The following is a 26,833-nucleotide window of genomic DNA, read 5'->3' on the forward strand; positions in this document are numbered from 1 at the left end:
AGGAGCAATTCAGTGCCTAGGAAGACATTAATAATGGTGCGGTAATAGCAACTAATATTTGTTAGTGCTTAGTGTGTGGCAGGCACCGTTCCAAACATTTTATTTCACTAATTCTTTTTTTTTTTTTTTAAAGATTTTATTTATTTATTTGACAGAGAGAGATCACAAGTAGGCAGAGAGGCAGGCAGAGAGAGAGAGGAGGAAGCAGGCTCCCTGCAGAGCAGAGAGCCCGATGCGGGACTCGATCCCAGGACCCTGAGATCATGACCCGAGCCAAAGGCAGCAGCCCAACCCACTGAGCCACTCGGGCGCCCCTCATTTTTTTTTTTTTTAAGATTATTTATTTATTTATTTGACAGACAGAGATCACAAGCAGGTGGGGAGGGGGGAGAGGGAGGTGGGGAGAGGGGGAGGTGAAGCAGGCTCCCTGCTGAGGAGAGAGCCTGATGCGGGGCTGTTCTCCATCCCAGGACCCTGGGATTTTTTTTTTTTTTTTTTTTTTTTTTTTTTTTTTAAAGATTTTATTTATTTGTCAGAGACAGAGAGAGCGAGCGAGCACAGGCAGACAGAGAGGCAGGCAGAGGCAGAGGGAGAAGCAGGCTCTCTGCCGAGCAAGGAGCCCGATGTGGGACTCGATCCCAGGACCCTGGGATCATGACCTGAGCCGAAGGCAGCTGCTTAACCAACTGAGCCACCCAGGCGTCCCGGACCCTGGGATTTTGACCCGAGCCCAAGGCAGAGGCTTTAACCCACTGAGCCACCCAGCTACCCCTTCACTTAATTCTTACTATCATCCAGTGTGCTGGGTATTATCCCTGTTTTATATTCAGGAAATGGAATCAGAGGTTAAGTAACTTGCCCAAGGTTATACAGCAAATAAGGAGTAGAGTTAGAATTTGAACCCAGGCAGCCTGACTCTTGCCTCCACCTCAGCCCTTAGGTTATACACTCTCACAGCTTTGTGATAAACTCTGTGATAGAGGTGTTGTATACACACACACACAAGGCTGTGGGAAGCTCAGAGGAGCAAGTGACTAACACTGCCTGGGAGAGCTGGGGGAGGCATTTCAGTTTCCCCCATAATTTTTTCTCAGATCTTGGGAGATAGAAAGTGGTTGCCTAATTCAGAAGTTAAGAGGTGGAAACATCAGTTAGGTCAGCCCACTTATTTTTTTTTTTACAAATGAAGGAACTAACATCCAGAGAAGCATCAAATACAAGTTCTTACAGTGGGTTATTGGTCAAACTAGATGAAGACAGTCAAGTCAAGGACCCTGACTTAATTGGTTATTTAACCCACAAGTCCATAGTGAGTGTTTACTGCTTGCTTTGCGCTATGGAAGAGACTTAGGGGTACCAAAGAAGTCTAAGTCTGGGGGCAGGGGGCATGCTCTGTATTAAATATAGCATAATGCACAGGCTTAAAGAAGCATAGAACCAGGCAGTGTAGACAGCATAGGCTAAGAATTAAGAGAGCTATTTGTGGGTTAGGGTCAGCTGAGGTGACTAGGGAGGGCTTCCTGGGAACCAGGAGGGAGTGGTGGTTTGATGTGGGGAAGGCTGGAGGAAGGGGCATTGTAGATGCCGGGGTCACCAGTGTGAGTACATGGAGTCTCACAGTTGGTGGCTGAACAATAGCTGCTTCATACTTGGCCAGCTACCTCGCATGAGAGCCTGTAGACAGGAAGATCACAGTTACATGTGATCTAGGGGCAGGGCTAAGAGCTACCATAATTTTGAAGTAGTCATAAATGTAAATACTATTTTGAGACATGTGCAAATATAATGTGGTGTGAAAATGTCATTTCTTTTTTTTTTTTTTTTTTTTAAGATTTTATTTATATATTTGACAGAGAGAGATCACAAGTAGGCAGAGAGGCAGGCAGAGAGAGAAGGGGAAGCAGGCTCCCTGCTGAGCAGAGAGCCCGACGCGGGACTCGATCCCAGGACCCTGAGATCATGACCTGAGCCGAAGGCAGCGGCTTAACCCACTGAGCCACCCAGGCGCCCCGAAAATGTCATTTCTTTTGGTGACAAAATCATAGGTACTGCTATGAATACTGTGGTTTGTTGCCTATAAGATATAATGGAAAAAAACATTAACTTTCAGTAAAAGAAATTTGGAAATAAAGATGTAATTTCTTTCCCATCTAAATTCACAGGGTCCTCTGAATTCTATCCATGGGCTTCTCAGGAATATGGGGCCTTCATGTTAAGAACGCCTGTTCTCTGGCAAGGAAGGGATGAGGTCTTGTTGAGGGAAATGGTTTCCTTGGGCTCCATAGAACTTGGGTTTGAGTAAAGGGGCCCCTCATTTCCTGCTGAGTAACTTTGAGATACCGTTGCTTAATGACTTCATGGGCATGCTGTGGTATGTTTCCCTTTGTGGGAAATGATACTCCAGGAAACAGCAGCTCTGGCTGTCAGAATTCTAGGGAGAGAAGTCTGGGCTTCCAACAGAACTTTCTCTCTCTTTCTTTCTTTTCTTCTTCCTCCTCCTCCTCCTCCTTCTTCTTCTTTTTATTTTTTTGGTTACTGCTGATTAAAAAAATGAAATATTTAAAATATACAGCAAGGTATAAAGAATAATACATTGAATACCATGTGCCCAGGACACAGTTTAAGAAATAAAATAATAACAATACAGAGTTTTCTTTATTACCACCAGGACACTTTGTATACATTTCTGATGTAACACATAACAACATTGTATATATGTTTGCTCTCTCCCAAGTGTAAAGCCTATGGAAGAAGGGAAGATGGGTTGTACTTTATTTATCTTTGTTTTTATTGTGCCCAGCCTAAAACCTCTGTTAAAGTTTGTTGGAAAAGATGCAGTCAGGGCCTGTTTGAATGGATCACATTTTCTCTCTTCCTTTCAAACCATCTCATATCAAATGTATACATTTTGGACTTTTCCTCCACCCGTGGAGGTGCTGCTCACCCAGGGTACTTGATATTTTCATCCACGCTCAGAACTGTTTATTCTTTTTCTTTTTAAAAAAGATTTTATTTATTCATTTGAGAAACGGGGAGAGAGAGTGCAAGCTAGGGGGAAGGACAGAGGGAGAAGGAGAAGCAGGCCGCCCCGCTGAGCTGGGAGCCCATCATGGGGCTTGATCCCAGGACCCTGGGACCATGATCTGAGCTGAAGGCAGATGCTCAACTGGCTGAACTACCCAGGCATCCCTGTTTCTTCTTTTCAATCTATCGTATTTTATCCTTAACTTTGGAATTAGGTGGGACTGTTTTTATTATTATGGTCTTTTAAAGTGACACATTGGTGGCTGAGAAATTTGTGTTTTTGCTCCCATTGCTAAAAATTTGTACGACTAGAACTGTACCTCTGGGGATCCGTGTGCCAAGCCTTTGCTGTTTTTATCAGAATGTATTACCTGTTGATGTGTTCCTCACGGATCTGGCACTTAGAGCCTTTAGCCTCAGTGGTCTGGTGATAGCTATGTTGACAGGTGTTTGAATAGACTAGTTATTATCACCAAGAGTCTTGTAGAGTCTATAATCTTAAGAACCATGCTGTGCCTGTGGAGTTATCTGTGTCTGTGCTTGCCTTCCTCAGTATACCGTAAACCCCTCGGAGGTTAGGACACCAAGCTCCTAGCAAAGGCTTGGCATGTAATATACTTTGTACATAATGAAGTTGTAAAACTACACTGAAGGGAATTTATTTTCTGCTTCTGATTCTCCGGTAGTTTACTAAGCATTTGGTTAGAAGTTGAAAAAATTTTCCTTGGAGAGGATTAGGTAATGTTGAACAAAGAAGCTTCACTTAGAAAGTTCGCTGTTGGGGTGGCTGGGTGGCTCAGTGGGTTAAAGCCTCTCTGCCTTTGGCTCGGGTCATAATCCCAGACTCCTGGGATTGAGCCCCACATTGGGCTCTCTGCTCAGCGGGGAGCCTGCTTCATCCTCTCTCTCTGCCTGCCTCCCTGCCTACTTGTGATCTCTGTCTGTCAAATAAATAAATAAAATCTCTCAACCCTAGCTTTTGTGGGTCTGAAAAACCTCAGTTAGAATCCAAGTGTCTGCTTGTGGTAGCACCTCTCTAAAGGTAGTTGCTTCTCTTAACCTCCTACAGTTCTATGGTTTAACTTGAGGTATACCCATCAAACACCTATAGATTCTGGGTATAGCCGAGCAAGGCTTTTTTTTTTTTTTTTTTTAAAGATTTTATTTATTTATTTGACAGAGAGAAATTACAAGTACACTGAGAGGCAGGCAGAGAGAGAGAAGGAAGCAGGCTCCCTGCTGAGCAGAGAGCCCGATGCGGGACTCGATCCCAGGACCCTGAGATCATGACCTGAGCCGAAGGCAGCAGCTTAACCCACTGAGCCACCCAGGCGCCCCACCGAGCAAGGCTTTTATTCAAGGCTTACTCTAGGCTGTAGGGAAGCTATTGATAATGTCTGGGTGCTTGTATTTGACCTTATCCCCCCCCCCCCATGCCCCCTTCCTTTTAATGGGTGTAACCACTTCCCTAGCCCCACCTGCAGGCTTGAAATGGCTGACCGGAATGGCCTGGTCCCTGCTTGTAATGGTGCATAACAAATTATCCCCAAACGCAGAGGCTTAAAATAGTAAACACTTATTATCTCACAGTTTCTTTGGGTTATGAATCTGGGTGCTTTCTTAGCTTTCTTAGCTGGGTGCCTCTGGCTCAGGTCTCTCATGACGTTGCATCAAACTGTTGGGTTGGGGCTAAGGGCTTGATGGGGGGTGGCACATCTGCAAGTTAATTTATATGGTTGTTGGCAGGCCTTGGTCCCTTGCCACATGGGACTCTTCATTGGGTTGCTTCATGACACGGTAGCTGGCTTCCCTCAGGACAAGTGAGCCAAGAGGGAGTACCCAAGCGACAGTCTTTTTATTGCCTAATCTCGCAACCGATATGCCACAACTTCTGCTGTATTCTGTTTGTTAGAAGCAAATCAGTAAGTCTGGCCCGTACTCAAGGTGAAGGGCTTACACAAGCGAGTGAATAACAGCAGGGTGGGGATCACTGGGGGCAATGGTATCACCCTAAGACCATGATACATTTACCCTGCCTGTGGTAAAAAAAAGATGCCTATGGTATCACCCTAGGGCCATGATCTTGGGAACAATGGCTTTTAGGAGCTATGCCCTCTTAGCTTTTCTTAAACTTCTTTTACTTGCCTCCTAGAGTTTTGTGGAGTCTCTCTGTACTCCCTTTGGTATTGTGTCCTCTTGGTTCATGCATGACTTCATTGCTTTGACATATACAGTTGGCATGGCCCCTCCCTCTATATTCTTCCTGTATCTTAGGCCCAATCCTAAAGTAGCTTTTTATCCTAGTTTCTAGCCTTGTCTTGCAACTCCTCATTTTGGTACCTTCAGTTCTGAAGCCCATTGTACATCTACTGACCTTGGAGACTTTACCATGCCAGCTTGGCCTCAAAGACTTATAAATGGCATTGACTTGGAACTTACATACTGACAGAGAAAAACTTACTATGACCTTTTAGGTCATGGTGTTGGGTGCTAGGACTTAACATCTTAGTATGTCAAAGCTGAAGGGCTTTTAAGGACCATCTCTCCTGTTTTCCACGTGAGAGTAACGAAACTTGCCCAATGTCTTAGCCTGGGCTAGAATCTAATTTTGTCTGATTCTTATTCATATGCTATTTCTACTCTGTGCTAGAGCCCCTCTGCCCTAACACAGCCAGTGTGGATTGTTAGGGGGTCTGAGACCTATACAGAGGAGAACTAGAAAGCAGTTTGCAATATTGTATCATGTTCACAGAAACTGGGCTGGGCAGAATTGGGAGTATACAAAGCCAGCGCCAAGCACTGTTTCTAAGGAGTTTCCCGCACAGCTAGAGAGCTTTCATATAAGGCCCAGGAAAGGGAGCCCAGGAGGATCTGTGGCAAAGGGTGTCTAATAACTGTCTGCAGTCTGTACCACTCCCTTGGGATTTCAGTTCAGGGTGAGGAGGGATCTCTGTCTCTTGGGACGTGAGGAGCAGGCTTCCCGAAGGAGGAGCATCCAGCCACTGCGCTGCGTGTCTCAGTGGTGTTTGGCTCAGCCACTTGCATTATGTACGGACTTGGGGCCTCCCCAGGCAGGGTAAATGTGTCTAGAGCTTTGTGGGACACCTGGAAAGTGCCAAGGGGAAGCTCTTGGGCCCTGAGAATTTGACAAAGCCTCGCCTTTGTTGGCATAACTTGCTGGGGCAAGGGGACCTGCAGAGGGATGACTGCAGCCCTGTCACGTTTGTTGGAGTGGAGCAGGTTTATTTCATGAGAGACCATGCGCAGAAAAACTGAAATGATTCAGCAGCCCTGTACTTTAGTCTTCTGCTGGGGAGCTTGGGGTAAAGATGGTGCAGCCTCTAAAATCCCTTGGTGGGTGGTAGTTTCCTTCTCCACTCAGGCTTCTTGTCCCAGACCACTTGGCCTTCTTCATCTGCCTCTGTTCCTCTCTCTGGGCCTTGGCCCAGCCACTCTATTTTCTTTATCCTGGTCTGCAGAACCTCACCGTGTTTCTCTTTTACCTTTACTTATGTCATTGTACTCTCCTCCCAGAATGCCCCCCTCTCCTCCTTTCTTCCTACCTAACCTCTCAGTCCTCTGGGAAGTGTTCCCTGACAATACTAGCCACGAGTTCCCTCTCTCTCCCATCAAGCTCTTGGGGCGCTTGGGGTCTCTACTACTCTGGGCACTTCACACCCTGCTCAAGCCTCTTGAAGCAAGAGATAAGCCTGCTTTAGAATCAAGAGCACTGGCTGAAGTTCTTACTGGCTGTAGGACCCAAACTACAGGGTTCTCACTTGAAAAATGGGGTTAAAAGAGAGTTAATTTATATGAAAGTGTTATATAGATTTTAAAGCCACTTTTTTAAGTTTTGTGATATCTGATAAATATCAGATAGTTTTCTGATTTTTTTTTTCGTTTGTTTCATGTTGCATCTTTTCCTCTGTCTTGAAGACAAGAGCCATGTCTGATTTGTTGGCCGTAGTATGTATCTTTAGGATCTCTCACCGTGCTGGTCAGAGACTGTGTGCTCAGTAGGTTGCTGGTGGATAGCAACGAGTGCATCCTTGGATTGAGTAGGCACGGAGGGAGAATGCTGGATAATGTGATATCAGTTCCAATGAAAAGCTTAGACAGAGAGCTCTGAGAGTAGGGGTAGAATTCACAGGGTGGGTTTTCTGAGGATTTTTTTGTCCCTAGTATTTTGTCCTTATTTGTGGAGGACATACTGAAGCTGTGCTTGACAACAGTTATTAGTTACACTGGGGAATGGTTTGGCCCTGAATTCTGGCTAACAGGTTTTTTTTTTTTTTTTTATAAAAATTTTAAAGGTTTTGTTTATTTATTTGTCAGAAAGAGAGAGAGAGAGAGCACACACACAACACAGGCAGGGGGAGTGGCAAGCAGAGGCAGAGGGAGTGGCAAGCAGAGGCAGAGGGAGAAGTAGACTCCCTGCTAAGCAAGGAGCCTGAAGCGCTAAGGCGACCGGATCCCAAGACCCTGGGATCACAACCCCAGCCAAAGGCCGATGCTTAACCGGCTAAGCCACCCAGGCGTCCCTGGCTAGCAGGTTTTGTTTGCCACAGCAACGGCTACCTGAGCAGGTGGCTGCAGCAGGGCTGTGCTCGGAGAGGGCCGACATGAGTTTTGTGGACAGGCCTGCCTTGGGTCCTGCTGTTCCTGTCTTTGGTTCCATGGTCCACATGGGTGTACCTCAGGTCATACTTGAGGCAGCCAAATGAACAGAATACACTTTAACTGCTTTTCTTAGCCTGGGTTGTGGGATGGAGGGGGGAGCCTTCTTTTCTGCTGGCTTTTAAAACTTTATCACTGATTCTGGAACTCCCCGGACCTCAGAGAACTCCAGCCTGTGCAGACATCACAGTAGCTTTCCTCCCGGGCACTTTCCTCCAGGGAGACTTGGTGGAGGAGGCAAAAGTTTAAGAGAGTCAGCTGCGCTGCCAGCATGGCCCAGCGAGGACAGATCCGTCCCTTTCCTCTGTTGGCCACATTCTACGGAGCTCCTGGCTGCCTAATGTGCAATTCTGGCTTAGGTAATGACCAGAAATCTCACTGGCAGGTCGGCAGGCAGGCTTCCAAATCTCATGTGCTTCTAATTCTCTCCAGGGTGATTCAGTAGCTCTGCTCCCGTTCGGCCTCTCTGGGTTATCTCAGGCCTCTCAGGAAGCTCTCAGAACTCTCATCACTACTGTGTATGTTAAAACAAATGTGTCCATGTTTGCCAAGTTCCCAGAGCCAGCATCTAAAACGTAGTGGCCAGGGGAGACGGCTGCCGCATATAATACATGCCCAGGTTAGAAAGTAGGGGGTGTGTGTGTGTATTTGCACGCCTGTGTGTTGCGGGATTGCCAAACTCCAAAAGACCTTGTTTCACGTAATTTATGCTGATGAGGGCAAAGTTCATTGAAACTCACCCTTCCTATCGCTAAAGAGATAAATATGTAATTAAGACAATTCAAATAAGTTGATGATAAGAATGATAGTAGCTGGGGCGCCTGGGTGGCTCAGTGGGTTGAGCCGCTGCCTTCGGCTCGGGTCATGATCCCAGGGTCCTGGGATCGAGTCCCGCATCGGGCTCTCTGCTCAGCGGGGAGCCTGCTTCCTCCTCTCTCTCTCTCTCTGCCTGCCTGTCTGCCTGCTTGTGATCTCTCTCTGTCAAATAAATAAATAAAATCTTTAAAAAAAAAAAAAAAGAATGATAGTAGCTACTATTCACTGAGAACCTATTATGTTCTAGGCACTGGGGTAGGTGCTTTACATCTGTATAACAATACAACAGTATTTTTCTCATTCTGTAGATGAAGAAACTGTGACTCTGAGATTTAAGTGATTTTCTCAAGGTTATTAAGCCAGGATCTGAATTTAGATTTATCTGACCCAAAGGCCAGTAATGTTTCTATTTTAGTTTAATAACTTGTGGGGAGAGAAATAAACAGCTGTTTGAAGTTAGGTAGAGATATGCATTTGGATTTAAAAGTGTACAGCTTATCAGGCTGATGGTGGCATTGGTTTCTTCCTTAAGTGGCTTGGAAGAAATGGGATTAGGAATTTGGTGTGGGGGAGGGAATGAAAAGGGTGTATTTCACTTATAAATTCTGAATGGGACTATCACAGTGGTGAAGTATATAGCTACAGAGTGGTGTGTGTTCAGTTGGTGTCTTCCCAGAACTAGCATTATTGTTGAACTCTTTTGGATATAAACTTTGGGATAGAGTCTGTATCTTCATAGTTGTTCTTTACTTCTTCAGTCAACATTTAAGTGTATGTCACATGTTATATGACAGTTCCTACCCAGTAGAAGTACTGTGTATAATAGGGGAGTATAAGATGTGCACTGATTTTTTTCTTTATTATAATAAGAGCCGCTGTTTATTGAGAACCTACTCTATCCTAGGACTGGGCTATTTACTTTCATATACATGATCTTGTATAATCCTCACAATGGGTCTCCCATTTTTTTAAAAAGATTTTATTTATTTATTTGAGAGAGAGCGAGAGAGAGTGAGAGAGAGCATGAGAGGGGAGAAGTTCAGAGGGAGAAGCAGACACCCCACAGAGCTGGGGGCCCAATGTGGGACTCAATCCTGGGACTGCAGGATCATGACCCGAGCCAAAGGCAGTTGCTTAACCAACTGAGCCACCCGTGTGCCCCTGGGTCTCCCATTTTATAGTTTATTGTGCAAGGTAATCTAGGTGCAGTGCCTTATGAATAATACTGATAGTCCTTTTGGAAAATGAGATCAGGGAAGCTTTGTGGAAGAGGTGGTAGCTTAGTGGCTCTTCGGGTACTTCAGGTAGAAATATAAGATATGTTGAGGCCAGCATTCCAGCCAGAGGAAATGTCATGAGTGAAGGCATGGAGTGGAAAAAAGTAGTCTCTAGGGGACATTAGTTAGTTCAGATTGGCTGGAGAAGAGCATCTATGAGGGAGCATACTATAAAATAAGGCATGAAAGATTGAAGAAAGATCAGGGAAGACCTCAATGCCAGGCTAAAGAATTTAGACATGACTTTTTAGGCAGAAAGTCATTCTTGCAGGTTTTGACCAAGGAAGGGACATGACCTGAGTTTTGCTTTGGGGAGCTTAGTCTCAGAGTGTATATACAACGCTTTGGTGGCCATGAGGTTGGAGGCAGGGAGCCCAGGTAGGAGGCTTTGTGGAGATGAGGGTCTGCATTGTGGATGTAGAATCAGTAGGACTTATGATTTAAGGGTAGGAGGGAAAGAAAGAGAAGAGTCAGAGGTACACCCATGTTTTTAGTGTAGGTAGTGAGGAGTCTGGTGGTGCCATTAATAGAAAATATGACAGTTAGAAGGAGGGTCATTGGGGTGCTTGGGTGGCTCAGTAGGTTGAGCATCTGCCCTTGGCTCAAGTCATGTTGCCAAGGTCCTGGGATCCAGTTCTGCATCAGGTTCCCTGCTCGGCGAGGAGCCTACTTCTCCCTCTGCTCTCTCTCTCTCTGTCAAATAAATAAATTTTTTTTTTTTTTTTTTTTAAAGAAGGAGATGGGCGCTTGGGTGGCTCAGTGGGTTAAGCCGCTGCCTTTGGCTTGGGTCATGATCTCGGGATCATGGGATCCTGGGATCGAGTCCCGCATCGGGCTCTCTGCTCAGCAGGGGGCCTGCTTCCCTCTCTCTCTGCCTGCCTCTCTGCCTACTTGTGATCTCTCTCTGTCAAATAAATAAATAAAATTTTTAAGAAAAAAAAATAAAAGAAGGAGGGTCAGTGCTAGGAGGTGATGCATGGAGGGGTAGTTGACTTTATTTGAAGTATCAGGCAAGGGGCTATACTTCACAGTACTCTAGAAACCAAAGACTGCTCTACACACTTATTTCAGATCTCACTATTTTATGGATGAGCTTTCTGGTGCCTAAAGAAATGAATTGATTTGCCTAAGGTCATACAATAACTGCTTTGTGGATTCCAAGTCGAGAATCCAAGTTTCTTGTTTTTTAGCTGTTAAGCTTTCTAACAAAGTTGGGCCTTCACTGTAGGAAAATCAGAGTCTTGGAGATGAAAAAACTTGGGTTCAACTCCAGGCTTTGCCATTTTCTGTTTATAAAATCTTAAACAGGCTCCCTTTTCTCCTAGAGCCTTAGTCTCCAAATTTGCAAAAAAACCCCTCAAAAAACCCAAACAAACAAACAAACAAACTCTACCTTATGAAGGTAATAGAAGATAATATCCTTTGTAAAACTCTCTCTTTTTTTTTTTTTTTTTTTAAGATTTATTTATTTATTTGACAGAGAGAGAGATCACAAGCAGGCAGGGAGGCAGGCAGAGAGAGGAGGAAACAGGCTCCCTGCTGAGCAGAGAGCCCGATGCAGGGCCGGATCCCAGGATGCTGGGATCATGACCTGAGCCGAAGGCAGAGGCCCTAACCCACTGAGCCACCCAGGCGCCCCCCTTTGTAAAACTCTTAAGTGCTGTGTGTGAGGGTGTTATTCCAGGATTATGGCTTGAGGTAGAGCCCATATAAATAGTGAGTATTTTGGCCAAATATGAGCCGACTTAACCTTATAGTTTTTCATGGGAGGTCTTCTTTCACTTTAGGCTGTCCTAGACTACTCATCTGCATTTGGGGCTCTCTGGGGATGTTCCAAGTTTTCCATAGTTACACATCTCTACTTTTCTAGTGGGAAATGGAGTTTCTGAAAGAACATTAAGCAATCTTATCCTATTAGCTGTTCTTGGCCTGAGAGATGAGTACTGTCCCCTCCCCTCAGGGTCTTCCACCAACTTTCTGCAGGCTCAAGGCGTTGGGGCAGAGTGATAGCTGAATTTGAGGCTATGCTTTGGGGGAGCCTCCTGCTAGATGAGGTGAGCCCTGGCTTGGAGTCCCCTTGAGGTCATCTCTTCAGCTTAGTACACCTGTTCCTGAGTCCTCTTGAGAAGTGGGAGTAGGCTGCTTGTGTTGTTGTTAGGTCTGTGGTTACACAGCTGCTGGTCACCGAAGCAGGCCTAAAAGTGGCCATCTTGTCTGATGTCTTGTCACATCCCTCTGAGAGAGTGGAGGGGAATGGCAAGATTTTCTAATAAAATAGCTGCTTCTTGTTTTGTTGCTTTTGTCTTAAAGCATTTTCTTTTCGCTTACTTCTCTTGAGCCTTTATTTCTTTTATCCCCCTTTTCCTGGCTTGGTTTTCTTGAGTCTTCACAGTTTTCTTATGGGATAGGTACTTTAGTAAAAAAGAACACTAGACTAGGAATTGAGTAGACATAGCTAACGTGGGTGGTGATACTCTTGACCTTTCTGAGCCCCTGTTTCCCCCATTCCAGGTATTTTGGGGATGATAGAACTTACAGGGTTGATGTGTACAGATCTTATGAAATAATGTGACAGGTGTTTAGTTTTTTTTTTTTTTTTTTTAATATTTTATTTATTCATTGGACAGAGAGAAATCACAAGTACATAGAGAGGCAGGCAGAGAGAGAGGAGGAAGCAGGCTCCCTGCTGAGCAGAGAGCCCGATGCGGGGCTCGATCCCAGGACCCCGGGATCATGACCTGAGCTGAAGGCAGAAGCTTAACCCTCTGAGCCACCCAGGTGCCCCGACAGGTGTTTAGTTTTATACATATAGAAGTAATTTATTATTAGTTATCCTTTGAATTTTCTGGTCCTCTATCTAATTCCCTGGTTCATCCCTTCTCCTTACTACCCCCTGTCCCCTGGGTTCTCACTTTTCCTTACAACCTTACTTTTTCACTTTCAATGACAACAGGACAAGGGAAGGGAGAGGCAAGGGAGAGGGCCCGAGCCTGTGGGAAATACAGAGATTGTTGGCTTTCGAGTGTGGTATCTTATTAACTTGAGCAAGACGCTTTACCCCTTCCTGCCTCAATTTTCGTATTTGCCTGTTGGTTTACCATGTAGCACTATTCTTTTGAATTTTGAAGTTATTTCCATTTTGGAGAATCTCCCTTTAAAATATAAGTGTGACTGGGGCGAGATTACCCCAGAACTGAGAATCAAAACTATCCTTTGCTAGCTTTTCGGGTGTGGATCAGCTAGGGTATAGCCACTGGGAAAATGAGTCACAGTAGGACACCAGGGTGGAGGAATGGAGCCTGGCAAAGCAAGGCTTAGTTTACTGATGCTGGAAGGGTGTCAGGGCCTCAGGGCATACTTGATACTGCCTCTCTCGCAGCCCACACCCAACTGCTCTTCCTGTACTCAGCCAGGAGTTAGAGCTTGGTCAGGCCTGATTGCCTCAAGAATTCAGTGATGAAAATTAGGGCACTTGAGCAGATCTAATTGGCTGAACCGTGTGAAGGGCAGAGTCTTTCCCTGGGGGCTCCTTTTAATCTCCTGTGGTTATAGACTTTTAAGGTTGGACTAATTAAAATGTTGGCAGCTGGACTCAATATCTTTCTTACTGGGTCCGGCTCCAGCCTCCTGTAGTACCAGAAGTTGGCACAGAACTGTGTTTGCGGGGAGCTGAGGAGTGGGTTTCCATCTCCTCATCTAACTAAATGCACAGTGATGTGGTATTTGCCCAGAATGGGTTGCCATGGTGAAGAGAGAGAGAGCCTGGGACCTTGATCTGGAGATGCCTGGATTTGCTACTCTCTATAAACTCCTGAGATGCCTTCAGGTTGAGTCTCTGTTCTATTAACCTCCGAAGGGCTTTATTCTGTTAGCTGGAAAGTAATTTCCCTTGTTTTGGGGCACTCCCCCTGATGTGTGTTCCTGTTCTAACCAGAAGAAGGGAGAAGGAAAGGATGTTTATTAGTTCCTACCATGGTCTAGGTTGGGGCTAGTGTTTTTCACTAGCTGTCTTTGGAGATATGTATTATGCCCATTTTACAGATGAGGAAATACTCGCGAAAGGAAAGTAATTTGCCTGATTGTCATTGTAGCCTGTTAACAACTGAACCAGAATTCAAATACGGGTCTCTCCCAGATCCTCTTGTTACCTTCGTAAAGTAGCACAAATGATTTCACATCCAACTGGACTTCCATGCTGAGCTAATTTCTTACCTCCAGAAAGTCATCTTCAGTTTCTGCAGGCAAAATTATTTTCTTGACTTGAATTACCAGAGCCTTCTGCCCATGTCTAATCTGGCTGCTATTCATGAGGCATGGATCTGCAGCCCCCTCCCCCAGCCCCCTTCCTACTTGACGACTACCGCTCCTGCAAGGGGTGGCACTCATGATGGGTGTTTTGTTTTTGTTTTTTTAAAGATTTTATTTATTTATTTGACAGAGAGAGAGAGAGCGAGCACAAGTAAGCAGAGCAGCAGGCAGAGGGAGAGAGAACTCTGCTGAACAGGGAGCCTGATGTGGAGCTCGATCCCAGGACCCTGAAAACATGACCTGAGCCTAAAGCAGCCGCTTAATCAACTGAGCCACCCAGGTGCCCCTCAGGATGTGTTTGTTAAAGATCCGAATGAAGTTGTAATAATGTTAGAATTTCAGGCATCGTGATGCACTGGTTAAGGGAAGGGTGTTGGGCAGTCCTGGCTGGCTCTCTGAATCAAGCCAAACCTGGGTCTTCTTGATTTGCTCAGAGCATGCTGTGTTATACCAGAGGCAATAGGGCCTTTTATGTAGGATGCCTTTTGGGTTCCTGGGGAGCAGGCCTCTGTTCCTCTAGGTCCTTTTCTTTGGCATCTGGCTTTAGAGTTTCTTTCTTTCTTGAAGTTTCCTTGTAATTAGTAAAGTTAGGACAATGCAGATGAATGGTGGTGGCAGACCCCTCTGTCTGGCCTTGGTTGCTGGAATATACCTGTTGACCGTGGGGAGGTGGATGTGAGGGATGGAGGTACGGGGTTGGGTTACTTTTGAAAGAACGTGCTGAGTTATTAATCTGTAATTGAAGCTTATACTTTCTGCAATCTTTACCTAACCGTCTGTGTCACTTCAGAAGCTAAAGTCTTTCCAGAAGAAGGCAAGTCTGTGAAGGGATTTTCATAAGTTGAATTATCTTTCTCACTGACTTGAAAAAGTTATAAAAGTATTTTCAGGGCCTTTTCTACACATATAGCATATATGCTTAGTGTTACACATCAAAATTTCTTTTGGGAATAAATGGCAAATTAGAACATAAAAAAATACAGTTAAAACACCTTTAATGGGAAAAGTAACTAAATATTACTAACAAAGTAAATACCACAATAGGATGAAATTCAATGGTGGTTTTTGTTTATTTGCCCTGTTTTGATGCTGTGGGAAACTGAAAAGCTTATTCAGACAGAGTGGTCTAGAGAGTGGTGTGCTACTCTTTTGGGTTCCCTCGTATTGAGAATAGATGATGAGATATTCTTAGGAGAAGGGGAAGAGAATGCATTCAGGACTGGGGGGAACTGTGCTTTAGCTCAGATGCAATACTCAATTGTGTAGAAGGACACAAGAAACTCATAACTAAACTTTCTCGTCTCTGTTTCTGTTCTAAATGGGCATAACACCTACCTTGTTAAATTTTATGAGGACTAAAGAAGATAACGTATGGAAAGTGTTTTGTAAACTCTGAAGTCTGCTGGCATCTTGCTCATTGGCTGGAGCCGTTTTGTCAGTACTACAAGGAAGCTTTTGCTTTAAGGTTCAGCTTGCCATAGGTGGGAAGAGGGATGCAGACTCGATGAGTACAAGTTGAATGCTGTCTGGGAAGCCTCTGAGAGGAATTCTTGTGAGGTGAGGGAAAGGACTGGATTCAGTCCTTCCATACGTACTTGTCGAGTCCTGCCTGCAAGCGGAGGAAGAAATGCGTGGATCTGCCTATTAGATGTGTGGTGTGCTGTATGTGGAGACAGCTGTGTTTGGGAAGGAACGCTCCATAATGACAGAGCTTTCGCATGCCTTACACACTGCTCTATATTCACCCAAGGTTAGTGCTTGGCACAGAGTAGTCTCTCAATAAATAATTGTTGAAAGAAAAGTTTTTAGAATCAGGCCGACTAGGCTCAGATTTGGGGTCTGTCCTTAACAGCCCCTTCTTTGAGCAAGTTGCCTCATCTTTCTGGGGCTCTGTTTCTTAATTTATAGAAGGGGACTAGCAGAAATCCCTGGGTGGCTCAGTCATTAAGCGTCTGCTGTCAGCTCAGGTCATGATCGCAGGGTGCTATGATGGAGTCCTGCATTGGGCTCTCTGCTCAGCAGGAAGCCTGCTTCTCTCTCCCCTGCTCGTGTTCTCTCTCTCTCTTTTTGACAAATAAATAAAATATTTTCTTTTAAAGATTTTATTTATTTATTTGACAGAAAGACAGATTGCAAGTAGGCAGAGAGGCAGGCAGAGAGAGAGAGAGGAGGAAGCAGGCTTTCTGCTCAGGACCCTGGGATCGTGAACTGAGCTGAGGGCAGAGGCTTTAACCCACTGAGCCACCGAGGCACCCCGACAAATAAATAAAATCTGAATAAATAAATAAACAAATAAAATGGGATTAGCTATCATACAGGATCATTGGGAGGATTAAAAACATTTAAAAGTTGGGGGCGCCTGGGTGGCTCTGTCCATTGAGCTTCTGACTCTTGATTTCCACTTGGGTCATGATCTCAGGTTCCTGGGATCAAGCCCCCTCTTTGTAAGCTCTGTTCTCAGCAGGGAGTCTGCTTGAGGATTTTCTCAATTCTCCCTCTCTGTACCACCCCCTTGCCCCTGCCTCAAATAAATAAATGAGTCTTTAAAAATTTTTTTATAAGTTTAACAACTTTTGTAGGAGTCCTAGTAAGAGTGTTCTATGAAAGATCATTTTCCTTTTTCCCTTCCTGATTTACAAAGTGTGGTGGAAGCACTGAGGGAAAAGCACATCTAGCCCATGGCTTCACAGGTTTGATCTGACCATGCCTTCCTTAAGTATCAGATTAGAGTTATTGGTATTATTTCTTCACAAAAGGAATTCCCTGGTTAGACGAAGCAAGGATGTGGTCATTAATATGCTCTGCTTCTCGGCATCTCCCATGGTCTTGGTGGGAGGGTGGCTCTTGTCTGTCAAGGCAAGGTAGCTTGCACTGCAGGTTTGTGCAGAAGTCGTTTCCAGAAAAAGCAGCTTCCACTGGGGAGTCTGGACTCACCTGATTTGGATTAAACTTTTACAGCCAGCCATCATTCCCTCCACCAGGCCCTCCCTCAGTAATTGTTAGTTATAGCTTTGAAAACGTGTACTCAGCTTGACTTCTGTTCTGGATCAGTTGTAAATTCTCCCTGGACTTGGAGCAGAATGTGTTTGCTTGGGTTAATCAGGTATTTATGAGTTGACCTTTCCTGGTGAAAACCTAATTTTTTCCTCACGCCTGAGTGACTGCAGCAGGCTGAGGGCCTTGTTCTCAGACATTCCCGGAACCACTGGAAGTTGCCTCAGGTTTGGCTGCCCTTGTCCTCTGTACATGAGGACTGTGGGATCTGTCTGCCCCACAGCAGGGTGCCCAGCACCTTTCCCTTATCTCTTATGGAAAGACACTGGAAATACCACTCCCCTGTCTTTTATCATCATTTTAGACTTCAGGACTTTCTTTTCTGGTTTAGTTTCATGGGAGGAATTGTTAGACCGTCAGGTAGAAAAGGCTTCTTGCTTGCGAATTGAAGCCACGTGGCAAGAAGTGAGTAAAGAAGGTGTTCCTGGATGGGAGTGGTCCCGCACTGGGTAAGTTAGTTTGGGGCTCAAATGGGCCTGCTGACTTCTAGAGTCAGCAAGTGCCCTAGCTATGTCCTCAGTGCCTTCCTTGGGGGGCTGAGCATCACAAGGGAGATCTCAAATGTGTGGGAGCTGGGAAAAGGGAGAGGGTTAAGGAAAGGAATTAAGGAAAGAAAAGAGAACTTGGCTGAGCTACTGCCTCATGCCTGCTGCTTTAGACCAGTTATTCCTTTCATCGTCACAACAGCCTTATGAAGTTTACGGACAATGAAACTGAAGCCCAGAGAAGTTAAGCAACTTTCCCAAGGTCACAGGGCTGGTGAATGATAATGGTAGTAGTTATCATCTGTTATATGTTGGGAAGGCACCTGCCAAGTTTCTTTTTTTAATGTGCTTTATATAATTTAGTACTTACCATCAGCCTGTGAAAGATTGTTATTATTTCTGTACTGCAAATGAGGAAAGTGGGAATTAGAGAGTTTTGGTTGCTTCATGAAGGTCACTGATGTGGCAGTCAGTGCGGGGATTTGAATTCAGAGTCCTGTGATGGCAAAGCTTGTGTCTTGATGTTCATGTCACTGCAGACAGAAGAGTTAGGATTCAAATGCAGTCGTGAGGGCAAGGTTCATGTCTTTATCCATAATGCCATCTCCCTAACCTCTACAGCGCCTGCCACATTGTTAGTGCTCAACAGGTGTTTGCTGTCAAATCCATCTCTGCTCTCCCCTGTTGCTCCCTGTTGCCAGTGAGCAGCATCTTGCCCCAGCCCCTTGGCCTGACTGTCTTCTCTCCACAGTCTGGCCTGACCCTGCCTGTGCACTGTGGCCTCCCTGCCCTCCCAGAGCACAGCATCTGATCAGCACTGTTAGTCTCCTGCTGCTTCATCTTCTTCCCGCCGGCTGCACATTTCTGCTGTCATCATCCTCTAGTCCTGTCCATTCTTTTCTGTGTGGTGTCTCTGACTGATCCCAGAGATTCCCCTTTCGAGACTGTAATCTTCCAGGTCTGTGTCATATAATTTGGTACCTAATTATCTACTCTTTCACCTTCTAATTGTTTCATGGACATTAATCTTCTCTCCAGCCAGCTGGTGGTAGTCCTATTATAATGACCCCACAGTTACTTTTTCCTTTGCACTTTACAAAGCCCTCTCCTGTTCAATATGAGTCTTTCTGGGGGCGGCTGGGTGGCTCAGATGGTTGGGCGTCTACCCTTGGCTTAGGTCATGATCTCCAGGTCCTGGATCAACCCCCATGTCGGGCTCCCAGCTCACTGGGGAGTCTGTTTCTGCTTCTCCCTCTGCCTCTCCCCTTCCCTCTGCCTCTCCCACTGCTTGTGCTCTCTTTGTCTCTCTCACTCTCAAATGAATAAATAAAATCTTTAAAAAAAAAAAAGATGAGCCTTTCTGTCCATCACACCCATAGCAAACCTGTGAGATATGATGGTAGGGGGGGTTATTATTTCTGTACTATAACAGAGAAAACAAATGCAAAAAGTCAGACAACTTCTCAAGGTCGTATAACTATTTGGGGACACAACTGAGGCTAGGTCTCAGCTCTACTGATTTCTGGCTTTGTGTGTTGTTTGCTATTCCTTCCACATGAGTATTTGCCCCTGGCATTTCCCAGGACCCTGCCTTCGAGGGCCATCTAAGGCGGAACATCTACATTTGGGTGTTCAGGAGGCGTGACTGGTGACCCAGGGAATGCCGGGGAAACCCAGAGAGCAGTTTCAGGTACGTCTCCGAGGTGTTGGTGCCCTGGGTTGCTACTGCCTGAGAGAAGTTCTGACCCTGTGGCGGCCAGGGTTAGTGTTCAGCTGACAAGCCCTGATTTATTTTGTGTGGTCAGAGCATTCTCCCACAGACGTCCAGGAAATAGGGCAGGATTTGTGAAGCTGCACAATTTCGTGGTGTGGCAGTGGCGTGAGCTTGGGGAGCAAGCAGACTAGAGCTTAAAATCTGGCTTTGCTGTTGTTTATTAGTCACTTGGCCCTGGAGAAATTGTTAATCTGTATGAGTCTTAATGCTACTATGAGAATGTATTTAAGGGCTACATGATGTTTTTTTTAATTTTTCTTTTTAAAGATTTTATTTATTTATTTGATAGAGAGAGAGATCACAAATAGGCAGAGAGACAGACAGAGAGAGAGATGAGGAGAAGCAGGCTCCCTGCTGTGCAGAGAGCCCCATGCGGGACTCGATCCCAGGCCCCTGGGATCATGACCTGAGTCGAAGGTAGAGGCTTAACCCACTGAGCCACCCAGGCGCCCCTACATGATGGCTCTTAAAGGAGGTATTTGTTGGTGGGTTTTACTGTCCGTGTTATTGTAAGTGTAAGGCATGAGGAGCCTGAGGAGGACATGCCTATGACCCTTGCAGGTTATTCCCTGTGGTGTGGTTGCGGGCATGATGAACTGGAATATGGGGCCTGATGTCTCTAGTCTCTATTGACTGCTGTGCGCAATGCAAATGGCTTTTGGACAGCAGAGGGATGGCTTCAGAGTCAAACTTTGCTGGTAAAATCCTTGTTTTCCTGAAAAACTTTGGCATTAGAATTGTTGCTTGCGAAAAATCAAGGACATGTTCTTCTTTTTAAAAAAAAAAATAATTTATTTATTTAATAGAGAAAGCATGTGAGAGAGAGCACAAGCAGGGGGAGGGAGAAGGGGGAAGAGGAAGGGGGACGGGCAGAGGGACAAGCAGGCTTCTGGTTGAGCAGGGAGCCCAATGAGGGGCTTGATCCCAAGACCCTGGGATCATGACCTGAGCCAAGGGCAGATGCTTAACCGACTGAGCCACCCAGGTACCCAAGAACACAGTTGTTATTGAGAGATTTCAGAAATCAAATGTTGCTCCAAATCTATTTTTTTTTTTTTTTTTTTTTAAAGAATTTATTTATTAATTTGACAGAGAGAAATCACAAGTAGACGGAGAGGTAGCCAGAGAGAGAGAGAGAGAGGGAAGCAGGCTCCCTGCCGAGCAGAGAGCCCGATGCGGGACTCGATCCCAGGACCCTGAGATCATGACCTGAGCCGAAGGCAGCGGCTCAACCCACTGAGCCACCCAGGCGCCCCAAATCTATTTTTTTAAAAAAGATTTTATTTATTTATTTCACAGACAGAGATCACAAGTAGGCAGAGAGGCAGACGGGGGTGGGGGGTGGGGGAGGAAGCAGGCTCCCTGCTGAGCAGAGAGCCCAATGCCGGGCTCCATTCCAGGATACTGGGATCATGACCTGAGCTGAGGGCAGAGGCTTTAACCCACTGAGCCACCCATGCATCCTGCTCCAAATCTATTTTTTAAATACTTCACTATTCTCCTTAAACCCCCATCATTCCCCAAAAGCAAATCAATCAGATTTAGATGATTGTGTGCCGACTGTATCTTCGGTCTACCTGGCCACCCAACCTCCAGCTCTTAGAGATAGCACTGCTCGGGACTGCTGCTTGAGGGGAGGTATTAGGCGCCTTTCCCTGCTCTCCACCCATGACTGGGCTATGCTGTAAGGGAAACAGAACAAGTACCCACGGACCCTATTCAAAAAGGAGTTTGCTTTCTCATAGGAGACTTTAGAAGGCCTGACACAAGAAATAACTAGAACACAAGAGCAAAGGTATATGACTCATTGCTAAAATGGCAGGTTTGGATGCATTGGGACATGAGGGCAGGCTTTGTGGAAAGGCAGGAAGGAGAAGCTGGATGGAAAAACATTGGTGGATTTGAGTTTTTTAGAGTATGGTATCGTGGGCCATTCGCCTTTTTTTTTTTCCCTAACTCAGGTGAAATTCACATAACATCAAATTAACCATGCACATGTATGACTAAGTGGTATTTAGTACATTCACAATAGTCTGTCAGCAACATCTCTATCTAGTTCCAAACCATTTTTATACCCCCAAAGAATCCCGTACTCACTAAGCCGCCAATCTGCATTTTTTCTGTATGGATTTACTATTCTGGATATCTCATATGAATGGAATCTTAATATATGTTACCTTTTGTGCCTGGCTTTGGCTTAACATAGTATTCTGGAGGTTCATTTTTGTTTAGCATGTGGCATGTGGAATAAAGCAGTACTCCCTTCCTTTTTATAGGTAGCTGGTATTCCATTGTGTGTGTATACCATGATGTGTTTATTACTCTGTTGGCAGACACTTGGCTGTTTCCATCTTGTGGCTATTGTCATGGTGCTGCTATGAACATGTGTGTACATGTAGTTGTTTGAGTACTTGTTTTCAGGAGTAGAATTGCTGAATATATACCAGGAGTAGCATTGCTGGGTTGTGTGGTAATTCTATGTTTAAGTTTTTGAAGAACTGCCAAACTGTTTTCTAAAGTAGCTGTACCATTTTATACTCCCTCCCAATAGTATACAAGGGGGTCCAATTTCTCTACATTCTGACATTTGTTATTTTCTGGTTGGTTTTTTTTTTTTTTTTTTTTTTTTTTTTGGTTATAGCCATCCAAGTGGGTGTGCAGTGGTATCTCATTGTGGATTTGATTTGCATTTGTCTGATGACTAATGATGTTGTCTTTTCCTCTGCTTCTTGGCCACTTGTACATCATCTTTGGAGAAATGTCTATTCAGATTCTTTGTCCATTTTTTAAAAAAATATTTTTATTTATTTACTTGACAGAGAGAGGAAGTACAAACAGGAAGAGTGGCAGGCAGAGGGAGAAGCAGTCTCCTCACCAACCAGGGAGCCTGATGTGGGGCTCAATTCCAGGACCCTGGGATCATGACCTGAGCTGAAGGCAGACGCTTAAGCACTTGGGAGCCTCTGGGGCACCCCTCATTGTCCATTTTTTAATTGGGTTTTGTTCTTGTTGAATTGTGTGATGGTTAATTTTATGTGGGCTGGGCTATGGGATTCCCAGAGAACTGATAAGACATTATTTCCTGGGTATGTCGGTGAGGTTGTCTTCAGGAGACATTAGTATGTGGATGAGGAGTAAGTAAAGAAGGCTACCCTCACCAATACCAGTAGGCATCATCCAGTCTCCTGAGGGCCTGAATAGAACCAAAAGGGGAGGAGGGTAAACTTCTTCTCATTGATTGAGCTGAGACATCCATCTTCTCCTGCTTTTCTACATCAGAGCTCCTAGTTCTCAGGCTTTAAACTTGGACTAGGACTTATACCATCACCCCACCACCTGGCCAAGCCCTTTGGACTTGTTCTGAATCACCAGCTTTCCTGATTCTCTGCAGATGGCAGATTGTGGGACTTTTTGGCCTCCATAACCATGTGAGTCAATTCCTATAATAAATTTTCTCTGATATATATATTTATACATATCTGTATCTCTCTTTCTGTCTGTATATACAGACAGAAATGTTATGTTTCTCTCTGCCACCTAGCCCCCACATTGGGCTCTGTTCAGCTGGGAGTCTGCTTAGGATTCTGTCTCTCCCTCACCCTGTGCCCCTCCATCTCTCCCTTCTCTAAAATAAATAAGTGAATCTTTTAAATACATAAACTTATTTATTTAGGATATATAAATAAATTATTTATTATATATATCTATATATCTTTTATGTTTCTCAGCTTATGATCATACTTTTTCTTTTGTCTGGAATATCCTTCCCTTCTTCTGGTGGCTGAGATTATAATTGTTCTTCCCAGCTAAGGTCAAATGTTACCCCTCTGAGAAGCTTTACTAACCCCTTTCTCCTCCTTATGCCACTAGTTAGGTACTCTTTGCTGTGAACATCTCTATAATGGTATACTTTTTTATTGTCTGCCTCAAACCATGAGAATATCTGGGTTCTTCTGTCCCTGTACTTTTGTGACTTAGCAAAATTACTTAAATTTTCAAGGTTAGGGTTTCTTAATGTATAAAATGGTAGCAGGAACTGCCTTGAGATTGTGGGGAGAATTGTACAGATTCAGTGAGTGATTGGACATTGAAAGTGTTTTCTTAAATGGTGAGCAGCATGATGCTTGACTCTGCCCTTTCTAAGTCGAGAGAATGAGTGAACAGTGTGGGAGCCAGTCAGATGTTTTCAGCACCTGCAAGGCGAAAGGTGTTGTACATGAATGTTTGTAGTATCATTATTTATAGTGGCCAAAAAGTGGAGACAACCCAAGTGTCCATCAACTGATGAATAAACAAAAGATATATCTGTATAATGGAATATTATGCAGCCATAAAATGGAACAGAGTACTGATACATGCTACAACATGGATGAACCTTGAAAAATTTTGTTAAGTGAAAAGACAATGTATTATATGATTCCATTTATTGGAATGTCCAGGATAGGCATATCTATATAGACAAGAAAGTAGATTGGAGGTTGGTGGGGGCTAGGTGGCAGGAGTAATGGGGAGTGATTGCTAATGGGCATGGGATTTATTTTAGGGTGATGGAAATGTTTTGAAATTAGATCGTGGTGATGGCTGCCTTGTTTTGTGAATATACTGAAAAACATTGAATTGTACCTTTATTATTATTATTTTTTAAGATTTTATTTATTTATGTGAGAGAGAAAATGATAGAGAGAGAGAACATGAGAGGGGAGAAGGTCAGAGGGAGAAGCAGACTCCCTGCTGAGCAGGGAGCCCAATGCGGGACTTGATCCTGTGACTCCAGGATCATGACCTGAGCCGAAGGCAGTTGCCCAACCAACTGAGCCACCCAGGTGCCCCTGAATTGTACCTTTAAAATGATGAATTGGGGACACCTGGGTGACTCAGTGGGTTAAAGCCTCTGCCTTCGGCTCAGGTCATGATCCCAGGGTCCTGGGATTGAGCCCCACATCAGGTTCTCTGCTCAGCAGGGAGCCTGCTTCCCTCTCTCATCTCTGCCTGCTTCTCTGCCTACTTGTGATCTCTGTCCAATAAATAAGTAAAATCTTAAAAAAAAATGGTGAATTGTATGGCATGCAAATTATATCTCAATAAAATAAAAAATAACTTGGATTTGCTAAAAACTGTTGGTTTGAACACAGTTGTAGAAATTTATCATTTATTTTCTTTCTGATTGGAAGTCTTCTCCCAGCCCACAAAGGTGAGGACTTATGGACCCCTTCCCAGTTTTAGATGTGAACCTGAACATGATTTGGGGCTTGGGCCCACCAGTGGGTGGGTTGGGGATGCAACATTGTCCTCCTTTGATTCAAGGGACTTTTCTTGCGTTTGGCTGGGAGAAGTATGGATGAATCACTCCTTATAGTCTGAAGGATGTGGGATGTGAAGAGTGAGCTGTCATCTCTGTTCCGATGACATCTTGAGTATCACAGTTGTAGATCCAAATATAGGTGCTGAACCATTTGCCCTGAATTCTTCATGGAGAATTCCCTGAGAACCAGTGGAGGATAGGGAGAAAAACAGATAATCGAAGCTTGTGGGAGCAACCAGGTGAAACCAGGTGACAGACACCAGTGACAGATACTTTTTTCATCTTCTTACAGATCAGCTATTGAGAGCTCAAGGTAAGTTTTTTTTCTTTCTTTCTTTCTTTCTTTCTTTTTTTTAAGATTTTATTTATTTATTTGACAGAGGGAGATCACAAGTAGGCAGAGAGGCAGGCAGAGAGAGAGAGAGAGAGGAGGAAGCAGGCTCCCTGCTGAGCAGAGAGCCCAACACGATGTGGGGCTTGATCCCAGGACCCTGAGATCATGACCTGAGCCGAAGGCAGATGCTTAACCATCTGAGCCACCCAGGTGCTCCAACTTTTTTTTTTTTTTCCCTTTTTAGTCTGTAAACACTTTTTGGTGGGCTCTCATATGGCCATTCCACTGATTGTGTCCTGAAGGAGTTCCCAAACAGACCCCGGAGGTGAAACAGATTTCTAGGATGCCTGGGGTCCAGGGAATGGTTCAGCTGGGATGCATACTGTCAGAGGAGGGAGAGATGGCTGTGAGCTGGATGATGAGAGGAAGCCTAGGAAAGCCAGCCAGAACCCAAGACTGGCGGATAGCGTACACTTGGGACAATAGGGAGAGCAAGGCAGGATACATTCTTGTCTTTGTACTTGCTGTCTTGTCAATGTTCCTGCTTACTTTCACTCTACAGTAAACCGGCGTTTGAGCACCTACTCTGAGGCTGTCTTGGTACTGGACAAAACTAGAGATGCGGACATTATGAGATGTGGGACCTACCTTTTGAAATGCTTAATATTTTGGGGAACACAGAGATGGGAAGAGTTGACTCTAGTGTCCTGGGTCAGGGTGCATAACGGGCATGGGCTGGGTGTGCAAGACTGTGGACTGACTGACTCTGATTTGGGATTAGGGAAGTCTTCATTAGGCAGCCGTTGAGACAGGGCCTCCATAGAGGAACCTCTTAAGGTCATTTCCAGAAGGTGGAGCAGAGGTCTAGAGTGCTTCTTTGTCAGGTGTGGGCCTTTGATTTTGCCCTCACATCTGTGTCCAGGAATAGTGCCCTCCCTGCTCTCTCCTCCCTTCAGTGCTCGGCTGACTGTGGAAGGCCCTTCCCTGTCCTGCACTTGTTCCATTGCTGTTTTGGGAAGATGAAGCCTGAGAGGTGCCAGAGGTATGCCAGTTGCTATGGGGCTGGAAACAGGTGAGGCCTCTGGCCTGGTTGAGTTCAGGAGTGAGGGGTTTGTCCTCTTGAGCCAGCTTAAGGCCTGCCTTTGCTCTGAAACTGGATAAGTAGTCCACACAGCTTGTTTTTCATTTGGGGCTATTTTCAGCCCTGGAGCCCAGCAAGGTGGAATGATTAAGATGCTTTTGTCGGGTCCAAGCTTTTGCCAGATTGTATTTGCCAGGATATAGACCCAGTCATTTCCCAGGAGGTCAGCTTTCCTAAAAGGAAGAAGCACTTTGCTCTCCTATCAGTGGGTACTCATGGACACTCAAAGGTGGGTGTTCAGCTTAATATTGCAACCCAGGTCCTAAATGGAGATGCGGTAGTTTGGAACATTGCTGTATGGTCCCTAAAGCAGTTTTGAGGAACTCATCTGGATCCTTCTGGCATTTTTATGATCATTGCGATGGCTGGGTTCTACTGGGGGAGGGGCTCTCTCAAAAGGTCGACACCTGATGCTGGCCAGGTACTCGATCTTTTCGATGCCAGTGCGTCTCTAGGACCAACAGAACAGATAGCTTCTCCTTGCTCTACAGGCAAGTGACCCATCCGTGGTCCACGTCCGAGTCTTCCCTGGAGATCCCTGTTGAGTGAGTGCTTCTTGTGTGCCGGGCAGCTTGGGTGGGTCCCAGGCTAGATGCTGAGTTTGTACCTGAGATACCCAGGATGAAATCAGCACAGTGCTC

The 26,833-nt window shown here is 45.0% G+C and overlaps 1 protein-coding gene across 4 annotated transcripts in view; it reads left to right on the top strand.

Moving 5' to 3' along the window:
* Window positions 1–26,833, top strand: part of STIM1 (stromal interaction molecule 1) — a 193,637-nt gene that overhangs the window by 3,439 nt on the left and 163,365 nt on the right. The window lies entirely within an intron of this gene.

Source organism: Mustela lutreola, chromosome 1 (assembly GCF_030435805.1).
Source record: "Mustela lutreola isolate mMusLut2 chromosome 1, mMusLut2.pri, whole genome shotgun sequence".
Classification (NCBI taxonomy): domain Eukaryota; kingdom Metazoa; phylum Chordata; class Mammalia; order Carnivora; family Mustelidae; genus Mustela; species Mustela lutreola.